A 16,644-nucleotide genomic window follows, 5' to 3' on the forward strand; every position below is an offset into this window, starting at 1 on the left:
CTCTCTTTTTATAAATATGGCTGAAATGACGAAAGTCTGACAGGAGGCCCTGACCACACTAGCGCATGGGTAGCCTGTCCTCTGGTCCAGCCACTGCTGTCTTTCTGCCTCATGGGATTCAAAAGAGCTTCGTTCAGATAAAGTACCTCATTTCAGGCACCTGACCACAAACGTGGCTTTTCTGCTGCCACCATCTTGTTATTTCTCAGTCATTAATGGTTGTACCATTAGGCTTACAGTTGTCTCTATAGTGTTCCTGTGTCCAAATGATATGGTCTTTCAGAGTGATCCCTTGTAACAAGCTGTCTTTAAGAGACACCGGTACATGGCAAAGAGCTTTGGGGATTATTCATTCATTATTCCATGGGGTCTTGGCCTTTCTCAGCAGCTCTATATGTACCTGGTATTGTCAGCAGCCATGGACTCTAACTCACTTCTCTTGCCTTGGCCAAACTCTAACCATTTTTTTCTTGCTTTGTTTGACCTAATTCTCTTGGCTTGTTGAAAGGTGCAGAAGTTCCCTTTCTCTAACAACTTTGGGGTCTTGAGCTTATGCAGTTTCAGCTACGTTCCAGGAAGAATCTCTAAGCACCAACCACCCTGGACCCAACTGCTCTTAGTCAGACCAGACCTATCCAGACCACAACCATAAGAATGACACCTGAGCGGACAGGCAGAAAGTTGTACTAAAGTAACCTGCCCTCATTAACATCATAAATTCCCCTCCTCTGGGAGGGGTAAAGCAGCCATTTTTAGATCATACAATAAATGTAAAAGCATGATATGAAATCATGCATGTGCCAGCTTATGCCCACCTCTACATGCAATGATGAAACTTCCCTTTTGAATGTTCATTCCTGACCCCAAATAAATGTACCCACCTCTCCATGCTCAGGGAGCCATAGCTTTGTGAAATTATTCTCTTGGTCTCCATTTTGTTTGTTGCATGCTGAAAATAAAATTTGGCTTTGTACGACAACTACTTTTGGTGCAGTTTGATTAACTCAACAAGGGGTGGACTCACTTGGTCAGATAACAGCATCACTCACTAAACTCTACAAAAATGGTGCTGGGGTGCAGGCTCCTTCTTGATATTTAATTCTGGGTCTATATGCACAGGAGACTTTTAAATATTCAAATACTTAAGCAAATAGAAGAATACTTGTATAAATGAGTTTTAAAATTTACCACTAGGGAACCGGCCTGAAACAAAGCATGGATATCTCTTTTGGGCAATTCACAAAGCTCAATATTTTTTTTTTTGCTTTTTAAATTACAAATGAGCATTTACTGTGCACTTACCTGCTTGCAAAGTACTGCGCTAAATGCAGTAAGAAATGAAAAAATGATACTCCAGTCTTGAAAAGCACACAATTGAATATGAGGCACAGACATGTAAATGACAGTATGGTACCAGGAAGATTTAAATAAATATGAACCATAGGTAAAGTATAAAGTCCACATGCTTCTCAGATACATGCTATCTGCATGGCCCTGGGCTTGGTGTTTCACAGATACCTTCTCTTTGAGTCCCTCACAACAACATTATCAGGTAGATGCTGTTGTCTACATTTTACTGAAAGGAAACATGAGGCTCAAAGGCTATGCAGAGAGTGATGTCAGCAACATGGCAGAGTGAACTGTTCCCTTTATCTCCCCCTCTTCAAACTACAATTAAGTGGACATTCATTGATTAATGGAAAATACCCACACAACACATCAGGACACCTGAGAGACTCATGGAGCTATACATCTGAAGGTGGATGGACTACCCCCAGGGATGTGGTAGAGATAGGCAAGCACTCTCTGGCCCCCAGGCAGCCCTCTGCAGGCATGTGACTGTGCTCCTGGCTAGAGTGCCCACAGCACTGTTGTGGCCCTGAGGGTAGGAGTGCGCCTCAGCATGACTGCAGGAACAGGTGACAGAAGCCCTGAGCCACTGCATGCTTGCTTTACTGTCTGATGCAAGAGCCCACAGTGCTGCCACAGCCCCCAAGGCATGGCCCAGGCTCAGACCCAATGGGAAGGCCCCACCCACCAAGCACAACACCTGGTGCAACCCAGGAGATGGTGGTGGATCTGTGCACCTAGATTAACAAGTTCTCAACTGCTGTAGACCCTCATCGTACTGCTGTGGCCCCGAAGAAGAGAGCATGTCTTGGTGGGACTGTGGGAGCAGGCGGTGGCAGCCCTGAGTCCCCATGCGATTGCCTTCCCATCCAGTGGGAGAGCCCACAGGGCCACTGCCGTCCCAAGGAGTGGCCCAGGCTTAGACAGGCACAGCTGACAGGGATTGCACCTGGCTCAGAATACACAGCTCCTGCCCCTCCCCCATTAGAAGAAGGTGGAGTCTGTGACCAGACACTATCACTATGTGAAGGTACAAATCCACCCCATCAAATAGTATGAAGAGGTATACTAATACTCCAGACCAAAAGGAAAAGGACAAACACCCAGAAATCAACCCTGAAGGCACAGAAATTTACAATCTAAATGACAAAGAATTCAAAATAGCTATCATAAAAAACCTCAATGAGTTACAAGAGAACTCATAAGGCAGTTCAGTGAAATCAGGAACACAGTTAATGAACAGAGGGAATTCTTCACCAAAAAGATTGAAACTATAAAGGAAAACCAATCAGAAATGTTGGAGATGAAAAGCACAATGAATGAGATAAAGAAAAATCTGAAGTCCTTAAATAACAGAGCTGATATTATGGAGGACAGAACTAGAAATTTAGAGGATAGAACTATAGACATGCTTCAGATGGAGGAGGAGAGAGTACTAAGACTAAAAGGAAATGAAGAAATTCTTTGAGAAATATGTGACTCAATTAGGAAATGCAACATGAGGATTATAGGTATCCCATAAGGAGAAGAGAGGTAGAAAGGAGTAGGGAGTTTGTTCAAAGAAAGAATAGCTGAGAACTTGCCAAACCTGGGGAAAGAGCTGGAATTACAAGCAAAAGAAGATAATAGAACTCCTAATTACATCAACGTAAAAAGACCTTCCCCAAGGCATTTATTAGTAAAACTGGCAAAAGTCAATGACAAAAAATACTAACGGCAGCAAGGTAGAAGAAAATAACCTACAAAGGAGCCCCTATCAGGCTTACAGTGGATTTCTCAGCAGAAAGCATACAGGTTAGGAGAGAGTGGAATGATATATTCAAAATTCTGAAAGACAAACACCTTCAGCCAAGAATACTCTATCTAGTGAAAATATCCTTCAGCTATGATGGAGAAATAAAAGCTTCTCCAGATAAACAAAAGCCGAAGGAGTTATCACCAAAAGACCCTCACCTCCCTCCACCCAACAAGATATGATCAAGAATGCCCTCCTACCTGGAAAAAAAAAGAAAGGGTACACAAAGCCTTGAGCAAGGAGATAAATAGGCAGACAAAATCAGAAAATTGCAACTCTCTATCAGAAGAGATTAGCAAACACTTATTTATAACATTAAAGATAAAGGGAAGGAAAGCATCAAGAATAAATATAATCACTTCATTTTAACCACAAACTCACAACAAAAAATGGAATAAGTTGTGACAACAATAACTTAGAAGGGAAAGAGGAAGGGGATAGAACCTGCTTAGACTAAGGAAATAGGAGTCTATCAGAAAACAGACTATCTCATCTATAAGATATTTTATAGAAACCTCACAGTAACCACCAAACAAAAAATCAGAGGAGAGACACAAATGATATATAAAGAGAAAACTGAGAAAATCATCATAGAGAGCCACCAAACTGAACTGGCAGTCCAAAATACATGGGACGAGAAACAAGGGAAACACAGAACTGGAAAACAAGACATAAAGTGGTAGTACTAAGCCCTCATGTATCAATAATCACTCTAAATGTAAATGCATTAAATTCTCCAATCAAAAGACACAGAGTGGCTGGATGGATTAAAAAACAAGATCCAACAATATGCTGCCTCCGGGAAACACGTCTCAGCTCTAAAGACAAACACAGGTTTAGAGTGAAGAGCTGGAAGATGATACTCCAAGCTAACAGCAAACAAAAGAAAGCAAGTGTTGCCATATTTATATCAGACAAAGTAGACTTCAAGATAAAAAAGACAATGAGAGACAAAGAGGGGTAGTATATAATGATAAAAGAGACACTCCACCAAGAGGACATAACACTTATGAACATATATGCACCTAACACAGGAGCACCAAAGTACATAAAGCAACTATTAATTGACCTAAAAGGAGATACAAACAGCAACACAATAATAGGAGGGGACCTTAATACCCCACTTACAACAATAGATCATCCAGATCAGATAGATCAGATAGATCATCCAGACTGAAAGTCAACAAGCAAATAGTAGAACTAAATGAAAAACTAGACTAGATGGACATATATATAATGCTCCATCCCACATCAGCAGATTACACATTCTTCTCAAGTGCACATGAAACATTCTCAAAGATAGACCATATGTTGGGAAACAAGGCAAGCTTCAATAAACTTAAACTTCATGCATGACATGAAATCATGTCAAGCATCTTTTCCTACCATAATGCTACGAAACTAGAAATCAACTACAAGAAAAAAACTGGGAAAGGGACAAAGATGTGGAGACCAAACAACGTATTACTGAACAACCAATGGATCATTGAAAAAATTAAAGGAGAAATCAGAATATGTCTGGCGACAACTGAAAATGAAAATACACCATACCGACTCACATGGGATGCAGTAAAAGCAGTCTTAAGAGGGACATTCACGGCAATACAGGCCCACCTTAACAAACAAGAAAAATCTCAAATAAGCAATCTTAAACTACACCTAACAGAGTGAGAAAAAGAAGAACAAATAAAGCCCAATGTCAGCAACAGGAGCGAAATAATAAAAATTAGAGCAGAAATAAATGAATTGAAACAAAAAAAACAGTAGAGAGGATCACTGAAACCAATGAAACTAAGAGCTGGTTCTTTGAGAAGATAAACAAAATTAACAAACCCTTAGCCAGACTCACTAAGAAAAAAAGAGAGAAGGCTCGAATAAATAAAATTAGAAATGAAACAGGAGAAATTACAATGGATACCACAGAATACAAAGGAAAAACTATATGCCAACAAATTGGACAATCCAGAAGAAATGGATAAATTCTCAAACTCATACAACCTCCCAAAATTGAACCAGGAAGAAATAGAGAATTTGAATAGACAATCAAAGTAAAGAGATTGAAACAGCCCAAAATAAAAGTCCAGGACCAAATGGCTTCTCTGGAGAATTCTACCAAACATTCAAAGAAGATTTAGTACCTATGTTTCTCAAACTATTCCAAAAAATTGAAGAAGATGGAGCACTTCCTAACACATTTTATGAGGCCAACACTACCCTGATCCCAAAGCAAGACAAGGACAACACAAAGAAGGAAAATTACAGGCCAATATTGCCGATGAACATAGATGTAAAAATTCTCAACAAAATATTGGTAAACTGAATATAGCAATACAGCAAAAGAATCATACACCACGATCAAGTGGGATTTATACCAGGGACACAGGAGTGGTTCAACATCCACAAATCAATCAATGTGATACACCACATTAACAAAATGAGCAATGAAAACCACATGATCATTTCAATAGATGCAGAGAAAGCATTTGACATGATCCAACATCTGTTCATGATAAAAACTCTCAATAAAATGGGTATAGCATACCCATAATAAAGTCTATATATGACAAACCCACAGCCAGCATCACACTCAAGGTGGAAAAACTGAAAGCCATCCCTCTGAGAACAGGAGCAAGACAAGGGTATCCACTCTCACCTCTCTTATTCAACATAGTATTGGGGGGTTTGGCCAGAGCAATTAGGCAAGAAAAAGAAATAAAACGTATCCAAACTGGCAAAGAAGAAGTGAAACTCTTGCTGTTTGCAGATGACATGACTTTATATATAGAAAACCCTAAGGAATCCATCAGAAAACTGTTAGAAATAATCAACAACTACAGCAAAGTTGCAGGGTACAAAATCCACCTAGAAAAATTAGTGGCATTTCCATATTCTAATAATGAACTAACAGAAAGAGAACTCAAGAATACAATCCCATGTACAATTGCATCAAAAGAAACAAAATATCTAGGAATAAATTTAACCAAGGAGATGAAAGACCTATATAATGAAAACTACAAGACATGATTGAAAGAAATCGATGATAACATAAAGAAATGAAAAGATATTCCATGCACATGGATTGGAAGAGTAAACATAGTTAAAACGTCCATATTACCTAAAGCAATCTACAGATTCAATGCAATCCCAATCAGAATTCCAATGACATTCTTCACGGAAATAGAATAAAGAATCCTAAAATTCATGAGGCAACAAAAGACCCCGAGTAGCTAAAGCAATCCTGAGAAAAAAGAACAAAGCTGGAGGCATCACAATCCCTGACTTCAAAATATACTACAAGGACACAGCAATCAAAACTGCATGGTACTGGTATAAAAACAGGCATGCAGATCAATGGAACAGAACGGAAAGCCCAGAAATAAAACCACACATCTATGGACAGCTAATCTTTGACAAAGGAGCCAAGAACACACCATGGAGAAAGGAAAGTGTCTTCACTAACTGGTGTTGGGAAAACCGGACAGCCACATGCAAAAGAAAGAAAGTAGACCATTATTTTCACCATGCACAAAAATTAATTCTAAATAGATTAAAGACTTGAAGGTAAGACATGAAGCCATGAAACTCATAGAAGAAAATATAGGCGGTATGCTCTTTGACATAGATCTTAGAAGGATCTTTTCGAATACCATGTCTACTTGGGCAAGGGAAGCAAGAAAAAATAAACAAATGGGGCTTCATCAGACTAAAGAGCTTCTGCAAGGCAAAGGAAACTGGGAACAAAACAAAAAGACAACCATCAACATTTGCAAATCATGTATCCGACAAGGAGTTAATCTGCAAAATATATAAAGAACTCATACAACTCACAACTAAGAAATAATCCGATCAGAAAATGAGCATAGGATATGAACAGACATTTTTCCAAAGAAGATAGACAGATGGCCAACAGGCACATGAAAAGATGCTCGACATCACTGATCATCAGGGAAATGCAAATCAAAACTACAATGAGATATCACCTTATACTTGTTGGAATGGGTATAATCACCAACACAAAAACCAACAAATGTTGGAGAGGCTGTGGAGAAAAGGGAATCCTCATACACTGCTGGTGGGAATGTAAACTTGTGCAGCCACTATGGAAAACAGCAAGGAGATTTCTCAAAAAATTAAAAATAGAAATACCATGTGACCCAGCCATCCCACTAGTGGGTATTTATACAAAGAACTTGAAATCAATGATCCAAAGAGATTTATGCACGCCTATGTTCATTGCAACATTATTCACAATAGTCAAGACATGGAAGCAACTCAAGTGCCCAACGACTGATGAATGGATGAAGAAGATGTGATATATATATACAATGGAGTACTACTCAGCCATAAAAGAAGATGAAATCGTCCCATTTGCAACACCATGGATGGACCTTGAGGCTATTATGTTAAACAAAATAAGCCAGACAGAGAAAGACAAACACAGTATGATTTCACTCAGATGTGGAAGATAAACAAATCCTTGGACAAAGTGAGCAGATTAGTGGTTACTAGAGGGGAAGGGGGTTGGGGGTGGGCATAAGGGGTAAAGGGGCACAGATATATGGTTACTGACAAATAATAATGTATAACTGAAATTTCACAATGTTATAAACTATGATGAACTCAATAAAATTTTTTTAAAATGGCTATGCAGCTTTTCCAATTCCACATGTTAGTAAAGGCTGGAATATCTCCTTTGTTTTTTCATAATATCCTATTTCTTCTCTCATACTGATGGTCCTTGGAGGGCCTTAAAAAGGCTCAGACTTGATTCTTCACACAGTGGGCATGCCGTGCTAGCGATCACCTTTAATTTTCACTAGGGAGATGTGGAGAGGAGATGATAGAGCAAACAATACTGGCTCATGAAGCACTTTTTCTACTTTCTTCAATGTAGCAGGGACTTGCCAGCTCTCCGCACACCTACATACTTAACAATAAAGAAGGAAGCGGAAAAACTAAATCCCAAGTTCATTATTTTAAGATCCTGTGGCAACGCTTGACAGGCAATGAGAATTTTGAATTTTATATATAAAATGTCTTTTTTTCAGAAGTATCAAATACAGCTAGAATGAGTGCTCTCTCCACTGTGTGAAGAATCTCCAAAATACTCAGAAAAAATCTGTCTTCATGATTTCTTTTCATCATTCCCTAAGGATATCTTTTTTCTCTCCTTTCAATAAGGGAATCTTAATAATGGCACAGATAGCACAGCAGGGTGAGTCCACTTGTCATCCTGGGGCTCTGAAATCACATCATCCTTGACATAGTGATGTCTGTAAAAAAATCATTCAGTGTATGTAATTTACAAACAAAGGAGTGAGAAAATTTTCATGAGGCAAACCCAGTTTACCCTCGTGTGGCTCAAAGCATCCAGCTCTCCGAAAGCTGCATGAAGGGAGAGTCTAGACCAGAGAATAATCAGATTCTGGGCCCGTTGAATAATCGGAGCCTCCAAAAGGAGACTCTAAGTATTGGATTTTAGTGATTATTCATTTTTAGTTGTTAATATTTGCCAAATCATGGGTGGATAGGGGAAAATGTTGAAGGTAAGGCTAAACAAATCTAAAGGGAAATCAAATTAGAAAATCACGAGCTGGTTTAAAATAAGTTTTCACTATGTATGCTGATAATATACTCCCCAAGCACTTTCCCATTCATCGTCATCTGATTCTCTCAGCAACTGGTAGAAGTGTGCAAATGTATATTTCAAGTGTGCAAATGTAAGGTATCATTATTGCTATTCTTTGTGAGGCACGTATACATGTCTTACTCCTGACTAGCACCAATTTCCACAGGGTGGGCGTTGTGGTGAATGACTAGTTTCTTTATGTGCTTGGTACACTGACTGTGTGTGTGTGTGTGCATGTGTGTGTGTTTAAGTGTATGGAATTATGGGCAGCCTAACATTATGGGAACTTATCTACTTTGTGCATTTTTGGATTAAAATTTCCAAGAGTAATAACAATAGTTAACATGCACACAGCCCTTTACTAAGTGCTAGGCATTGTTCTGAGCCCGTCCTCCATATGGAATCACCTAACGTTGTAAACAGCTAAGCAAAGTCGGTGTTATTACTGGCCCCCATTTTTCAGATAAGGACACCGAGGCACAAAGAAAGTAAGTTTCACAGTTAAAAAATGGCATAGAAGAGATTCAAACCCAGGCAGCCTGGCTCCCGGATCTGTGCTCCTAATCACTATGCTACACTTCTCTCACGCGCCACTGTCAATTAGCAAAAGAGAGAATTTTCCACTTTAGGAGGACAAGATCACCTTTGCTGGTGATAACTCTTGAACTTCTCCCAAAGGCTCCCTAAGTTAGGAAAGGCTCTTTTTACATGACTCATCGCTGTGTACATTTTTAGACATCCATGTAGGCCAATAGCTGAGGCGAGTTATTATCAGGTAGATGCATGCTCTTACTGTATACACGAGTCAGGGAGAAAAAAAATCAATGTTTTGATAGTCAGAATTATTGTCTGTCACATTGAGGAGTCGGTTGTCACTGGAATAGTTATTCATGCATACAGATACAAGTCACCCCCTCAAACTGTCTTAATAGTTCCATAACCTGAGAGAAAGCTCTTTAAACTAAGATGAACTTCCAGATGAGAAATGTAAATTACATTCCTCTCCTTTCACCCAGAAGGGACGTTTCAACACTTACAAACTACTAAGCTGATACTGTATCTGACATTTGAAAGAAATTCCTCTATAAATCAATGCTTCGGGGTGGAGAAAGCAACTAGAAAATTGACTATTTCCCTAGGAGAAAGGCAGTCTTCTGACACCACTGACAGAGAGCAGAAGGATGTCACTTGTTGCATGTGGCCTCTGTCTGGTGGATGCAGATGACGGCAATTTCTCAACCCATTTCAGCGCACGACGGGAGCCGCTCAACAAGGTATTAAAAGCAATAGCACCCATCCTGGGTGAGTTAATCTTACACATCTTTTTTTCTAATCACAAAGATTATTTGGAGTCAATCCTTAGCTGAATTCCAACTCCAAGAATATAATACAGTACAGGGTATTTTTTTTCACTTCTCTTTTTAATGCTTCAGCCAGCAAAGATATTTCATTCTGAAGCTTTTCTTAAAATTGCACTGAATACATAGTTATAATCCGAGTGATTCTACGGCCTTCCTTCTTTGCAAAGCATTTTTGAATTTTTGCCAACCATCAAAAATACACATTGGGATTAGTTTACTGGCAGAGACATAAAACTACAAGAATAACGAGGGAGAAATAAGGTGCTGCGAATAGCACAGTCTGATGGGAACTGATGATTACCATGCAATTCCTTAGCCTTTTAATATCACAGCGATAGGAACAGGTTGTGTTTGAGTGGCTCCAGACATCTGCTCCCTCCAAAAGGACTTTCACATTCTTTACCAACAGCCCAGTGAGGAAAGTGGGACAAGCGCATCCTAATTTTGTAGAAAGTTACACAGTCAAAAAAAATGTCTAAAATGAGAACCAACTCTCACTGCAGTGTTCTTTGGACAGGAGAATTTTGGGAATAGTTATATTACGGCACACTTATCACCAGGAGAGAGACTCAAAATATCTGCCCCCCTACAGCACGGGCACTGACTGCTCTGAATGCTGCTGGTCCTTCTCCCGCGGTCACTGTGCACTGACCGGCATCATCATGCCCAGCTCGACCCGACTGCTCTGAATATTGTAGGATGGATTTAACCTGCTGGGGCATTCTTACTTTATGTAATAAAGACATTTTATTTATTATCTTTTTAAAATTTTTTTCTTTTTGAGGAAGATTAGCCCTGAGCTAACATCTGCTGCTAATCCTCCTCTGTTTGCTGAGGAAGACTGGCCCTGAGCTCATATCCATGCCCATCTTCCTCTACTTTATATGTGGGACGCCTACCACAGCATGGCTTGCCAAGTGGTGCCATGTCTGCACCCGGGATCCGAACCGGCAAACCCCGGGACGCTGAAGCAGAATGTGCGAACTTAACAGCTGTGCCACCAGGCCGGCCCCTAATAAAGACATTTTAATGCAAAAAATGCATCAAATCTTTTTCTGGTAAAACTGCAAATGTAAATAATTTCAAAATTAATTTTATGGTGAGTCCCATTGTAAGAAGCTATGCTTTGTTTTGCAAATAATGTATTTGCTTAAAGTAGCACGTACATTTTAGATGCTCTTGTCAACCGGCTATGGATAATGGCCTTAGACTTCTTTAAAGACTACTAGAAAACAAACAAAAGAAAATTAAACACTGTCTTGAAAACTTGGGAACTTCTGATGGTGCTGGCCATTTGTTTGGAAATATTTTGGTTACTTTTTTAGTTTTAAACCATTATTCTCTCTCAAAGGCCCTATAGACTAATTACTTTCCATTTAAAAATAAGCAAAGCAGGGCCTGGCCCAGTGTCTGAGTGGTTAAAGTTCTGCACACTCTGCTTTGGCAGCCCAGGTCACAGATTAGGATCCTGGACGCGGACCTACTCCACTCATCAGCCATGCTATGGAGGCATCCACATACAAAACAGAGGAAGACTGGCAATGGACGTTAGCTCAGGGTGAATCTTCCTCACAAAAAAAAAAAAAAAAAATTAAAAAATAAGGAAAGCAGAAATCACTGAAGTTCATGTCAGAATCTGCCAAAAAAGGACTCCAAAATGTGCCTCTTTCCATTTTGATAGCCACAATCCACAGCAGCTTTCAAACACATTTGTTGCACATACATCACGACTTACTCTATACCCTAGATTACTACACAAGATTCCCTAGTAATTTGAGAGCAAAATCATAAAGTAAATACGAATTCCTACTGTAACCCAATTTTATTTTTACATTTTTGTATATTTCTACAAAAGAGAAGGACCTTGTCTTTGAATATACACATGCACCTGAAGACCAGTGGTTTACCAGAATTGAACATTGTTTGGCAAATTCTCAAACTGTAGATGCCAAAGTAAAAAGCCTACAGTGTTCCAATTCTACTGTTATGAATACTTGTGCAGCAAAAATATCCTCAAAAAAAAAGGCTCAGTCAATGACTTATTTGTTTTAAGCCTCATTAATGCAATAACAACAGAATCTTAATAACAGGATTTGACCCTATCACCTAATTATTCCACGGATGACTTCTTAGAAAATCTAACCTTCATTTGTAATTGTGATGCCCTCTTGTGAAATCTAAGCAGATGAATGAGGTTAAATTAGGACACCATTGAACGAAGGGACCTAAAATTGAATATATCTGCCACCAGAGGCAATAGGAACTCAAGACTGCCACAGATGAAACGCATCCTCTGTAAGGAGAACTAATCAGTCCTATAAATGCCCTAACATGGTACAAGGCAGTATTTCTCACCAGGAAGTGCCAACTTTCTAGTGAGAAATATATTCCATCTTAACTTCAGGATGCTGTTCAAAATTATTCTACAAAAAGCACCAATTTAAAACATCTGGCCCGACACCCAGTGGTGCAGTTGCCTTCTGTTTCTTGAAATTCACTGTGTTCTTAGAATCTGGACAATTTTTCTGTCCTAAAATGTGACTTAGCGATCTTGAACAAATGTTGTGGGTCTAGTGTGCGCCATTTTGGCACTGGAGGGAACGATCCTGCCTTCTTATCTGTCTTTGAGATGTCTTGGGGGCTACCTTAATGTGAGTAGGGCCTTAGAGTCTTCCTAAGAAGCGTCACCACAGAGTAATCTCCTGTAACACTTATAGTTCCGGGCAAAGAACAAGACCGTTGTTTGTGACCTGATTTCATTTCAGTGACTGTCCCAGTAAAGAATGACATCATCCCTTCCTTTTTTCTAGGTCTCCACTTGTGTCCCTGTCCCCAAGCCCCCATCCTCACCATAATTAAACTGCTCTCCTCCCCACTCTCCACTCCTCACCCGCAGGGGAACAGCGATTTTCCTCTTAACTTCCTGCCTGAATGGGTCATTATGGCAAGAGCAAAAGGTTTTCCTCCGGTCGGTCAACACCCCTGGAGTTTGCTTCCTCGTCATGTTAGACAAGGCACTAGTCTGTTGGCAGTCAAAGCATACTGAGAGGGCCATCTGTTGGGACAGGTCTCAGTCAGCTGAGAATGGAGAGGAGCCAGCTAAGGGCGGCACAGCCTGATGGGCACAACGGTTCTCATCCCATTGGAGTCTGGTATTTTCTTGAAATACAAACTCATTGGCTTTAACGTTGTACTGCCAAAACAGATCCATTTAACTATGGACATACATGTGTGCATATTTGTATACTTGTACATAGCAATACTTGCTTTCTCACTTAAAATTGTACTAAAGACTCACGTGTGAAAATATTTAGTTTCAGGGGGATGAAAGGATGATAGAGGAGAAGACTCTAGCATAAAAACTGGCATTAGAATGGAACCAAATACAGCGGCTGTGTGAAGGAAGGTATTGATTGTGTTTTTTGAGTGTTATCTTTTATATGGAAAAAGCAAAATCAACCGATAGATCCCACATCCATGTAATGGAACATGATGCACTGATTTACATTATGAACTATGAAAACAATGCAGAAACCATAAATTGTTTTGATATAAAGGTAATGGAAAAAATCAGAATAAAATTGTGCATTCTCCATGTTTTCAATTATGTAAAATATTAGGTAGTGCCATATGAAATTGCTACTTTTGTAGGTCAAAAATAGTCAAATGGGAGCAATTTTCCATGATTCCACATGGCATAAATTCATACAGAAAAGACTTAACATCTTAGGTTAAGTGTGTGTTCTTTTTAACTCAAAAAAATTCATAATAGGTAGCTATTATATTGTTTTTACAACAAATACATTATTTTAACTGACATTAGGATTCTCTGTGATAAACTGCCCCTTTAATGAGAAATGTTAAGGGTAAGAGTGATCACAAAGGAGAAGAGTCTGCTTTTTAGCAACCCCAAATTCAAATCTTTATATTCCGTAGCAAGCTTTAAATGCTTATTGGAAACCAAGATGAGAATAATTTTAGCGGTGTTTAGGGTCCACATCTGAAATTGATGGCTTGAAAAGATGTAGTTTACTATTACAGTCTAGGGACAATTTTCAGAAATCACTTAAAATTAAATTAACGTGTCGAACATAACTTAAATAATTAAAGTAACATATGAAAAACTAAAGTGCCAGGAGGCACAGCTAGTGAATGCTTATGATAAAATTTTCCATCCCAAACAGGCAGCAACAGGGCTAGGAAAGGTCTTACTTTCCTTACAAACAACATAGTCGCTGTTCTAAGTTATCCCATCTGTGTGCACCAAACCTTGTCTGACAGCGCAGTTTTGGAGTCCAGAAGGTACAATAGCGGCCATTCAGATTTTGGCAGGTGTATCTCAAGCTGAAAACCAGGCTGCACAAAAATAACAGCCTGTTCCACAGGTGTGAACATTTTTGACAAGAACACTCAATATCTCCCTCAAGCTGTGAAATTTAATTGTCCTTTTGGTGTCTTATTATATGTGAATACAACCTATCTGTCCTTGGAACAGGAAAGAATCTTCTGGCAATCAGATAGTCAGGAGACACTTGGGCAGTTTCTGAGATTTGCTTATAACATCTCCTGGTTCTGTTTCTTGCATTATGTATTTTGGAGGCGATGCCAAGCTCAATGAACTGCATGTAAACAGTTCTTAAAGCTGGAAAAATATTAAATGAGAGAACTTTATACCCAGATGTCATGAGCAGAGAGGCAATCAAAAATACACAGGGCAGCATTTTGAAACCCCAAGGCCCATTAGAGTGGTCATTATTTTATAAACCTCATTCTCTGAGCACACACAGAAAGGACTAATTTCTTTCTATAAAATTTACCAGATGGGAAGATCGTGGATATATGAATACAGATGTAGTGGTGGGAAGTGACTCAGCTACCTATCGCATCCAGCTCAAATGATGGATAAGGGGGGGCAGAGATCGCTGAAGGTGTCAGCTGGTCAGTCTGAATTTGAATTTTCCAGTCCAAAGATGGAAAAAGCAGACTGAAGCCTGCTGACGCAGGGGGTCCACAGATTTTTAAGAAATAAGTATCACGCATGTTAAATTTGAGGAAATGATTCTAACTTGATCCAATGTTAAACACTTTCTATTTTCTCATAATAAGGATATGCTGAGAAATGAAAAGGATATAATGCTTAAAGTGGTGAAATTACCCATTAAAAGGAGACAAGTGTAAAATGAAAGATTACTGGCCAGATAATAAACAACATGGCATCCCAGAAAAGTGGCCTCTTCATAGAGCAAAAGAAACGAAGACAGATGTTTTGAGAAATCAGGGCCTCAGTCATCTCTTGAGAAGATAAAAAGTGACCTCTGGTGTTAAGGGTTTTCCAGACTCTTCTACAGTTAATATACATATATATATATATATATATATATTTTTTTTTTGGTGAGGAAGATTGGCCCTGAGCTAAGAGCTATTGCCAATCTTCTTCTTTTTGCTTGAGGAACATTGTCACTGAGCTAACATCTGTGCCAATCTTCCTCTGTTTTATGTGAGATGCTGCCACAACGTGGCTTGATGACTGGTGTTAGGTCTGCACCCAGGATCCAAACCTGCAAACCCTGGGCTGCTGAAGTGGAGTGCGCAAACTTAACCACTACGCCACCAGGTCAGCCCCTAGAGTTAATTTTGAATGGTGTGATACTGAAGCCCAACCTCTTTCTTTCCTATAGGAAAAGTGATGCAAGGGCTGGACGTTCACAAAGATAAGGTTTGGCAAACTGACTCAAGAAGATGAAGAATTCTTAAGAAGTCACAGTTCCAGTGTGTACTGAACTTATTCTTAAAGAGATAACTTTTTTAGTTTCTGTTTTGGAATATTTTCCTTTCCTGTTTGGAGTTTTGAAATCAGGAGATCTAAACCTCAATTTTTCTTCTCTTAGTGTTGATTTAGCTTATGCATAACCAGCATCCAACACATTACTGGTGATACCCGAGACCACCTGCAGACAAAGCTCCGAGAATTATAGAAAGACTGCTAACGCTCATGATTTTATGTCGATCCCAGTTTCCCATACACTTCCAGCCATTTCCCTTCGTTGCTTGCCATTGGTAGTATGAAGACAAAATACTGAATTCTGTAAGTATTCGAAAGAGAAGCTGGACAAATCAGTCCTCAAAAGACGAACCTGAAATTCAGGCCAGCCTTGAAGATTTTGTTCTGTTTTGTTTCTGTGAGGTTCATGAGCTGTGTGGTGATTACAGGACTTCTTCCAAGCCAACGTGGGCCAACACAAAGCTTAGAAGGAAAATCAAGCAAAGGGCAATGATTTTGAAGAGCTGCAACTTGAAACCAAGGGGAACTCAACAGTTTCCAATGCTTTAGTTCTGGATGGGGATGGAAGGGGACAACTTTCAATACTGGCATTTGAGAAAGGCTCACGGGGGTGGGAGCTCATATAAATCAACACTCCTAAGAATGTTTCTGTAACCAATGTTGTATTGCTGAGGTGGGTCTCCGAACTCTCCCCGGCCCCACAAAACTCTTGCCACTGGTATTTATC

General features: G+C 39.5%; 1 protein-coding gene across 34 annotated transcripts in view; it reads right to left on the reverse strand.

Moving 5' to 3' along the window:
* The window catches only part of SULF1 (sulfatase 1), a 192,827-nt gene that overhangs the window by 125,202 nt on the left and 50,981 nt on the right, over positions 1 to 16,644 (reverse strand). The window lies entirely within an intron of this gene.

This window comes from Equus caballus, chromosome 9 (assembly GCF_041296265.1).
Source record: "Equus caballus isolate H_3958 breed thoroughbred chromosome 9, TB-T2T, whole genome shotgun sequence".
In the NCBI taxonomy this organism is placed as follows: Eukaryota; Metazoa; Chordata; class Mammalia; order Perissodactyla; family Equidae; genus Equus; species Equus caballus.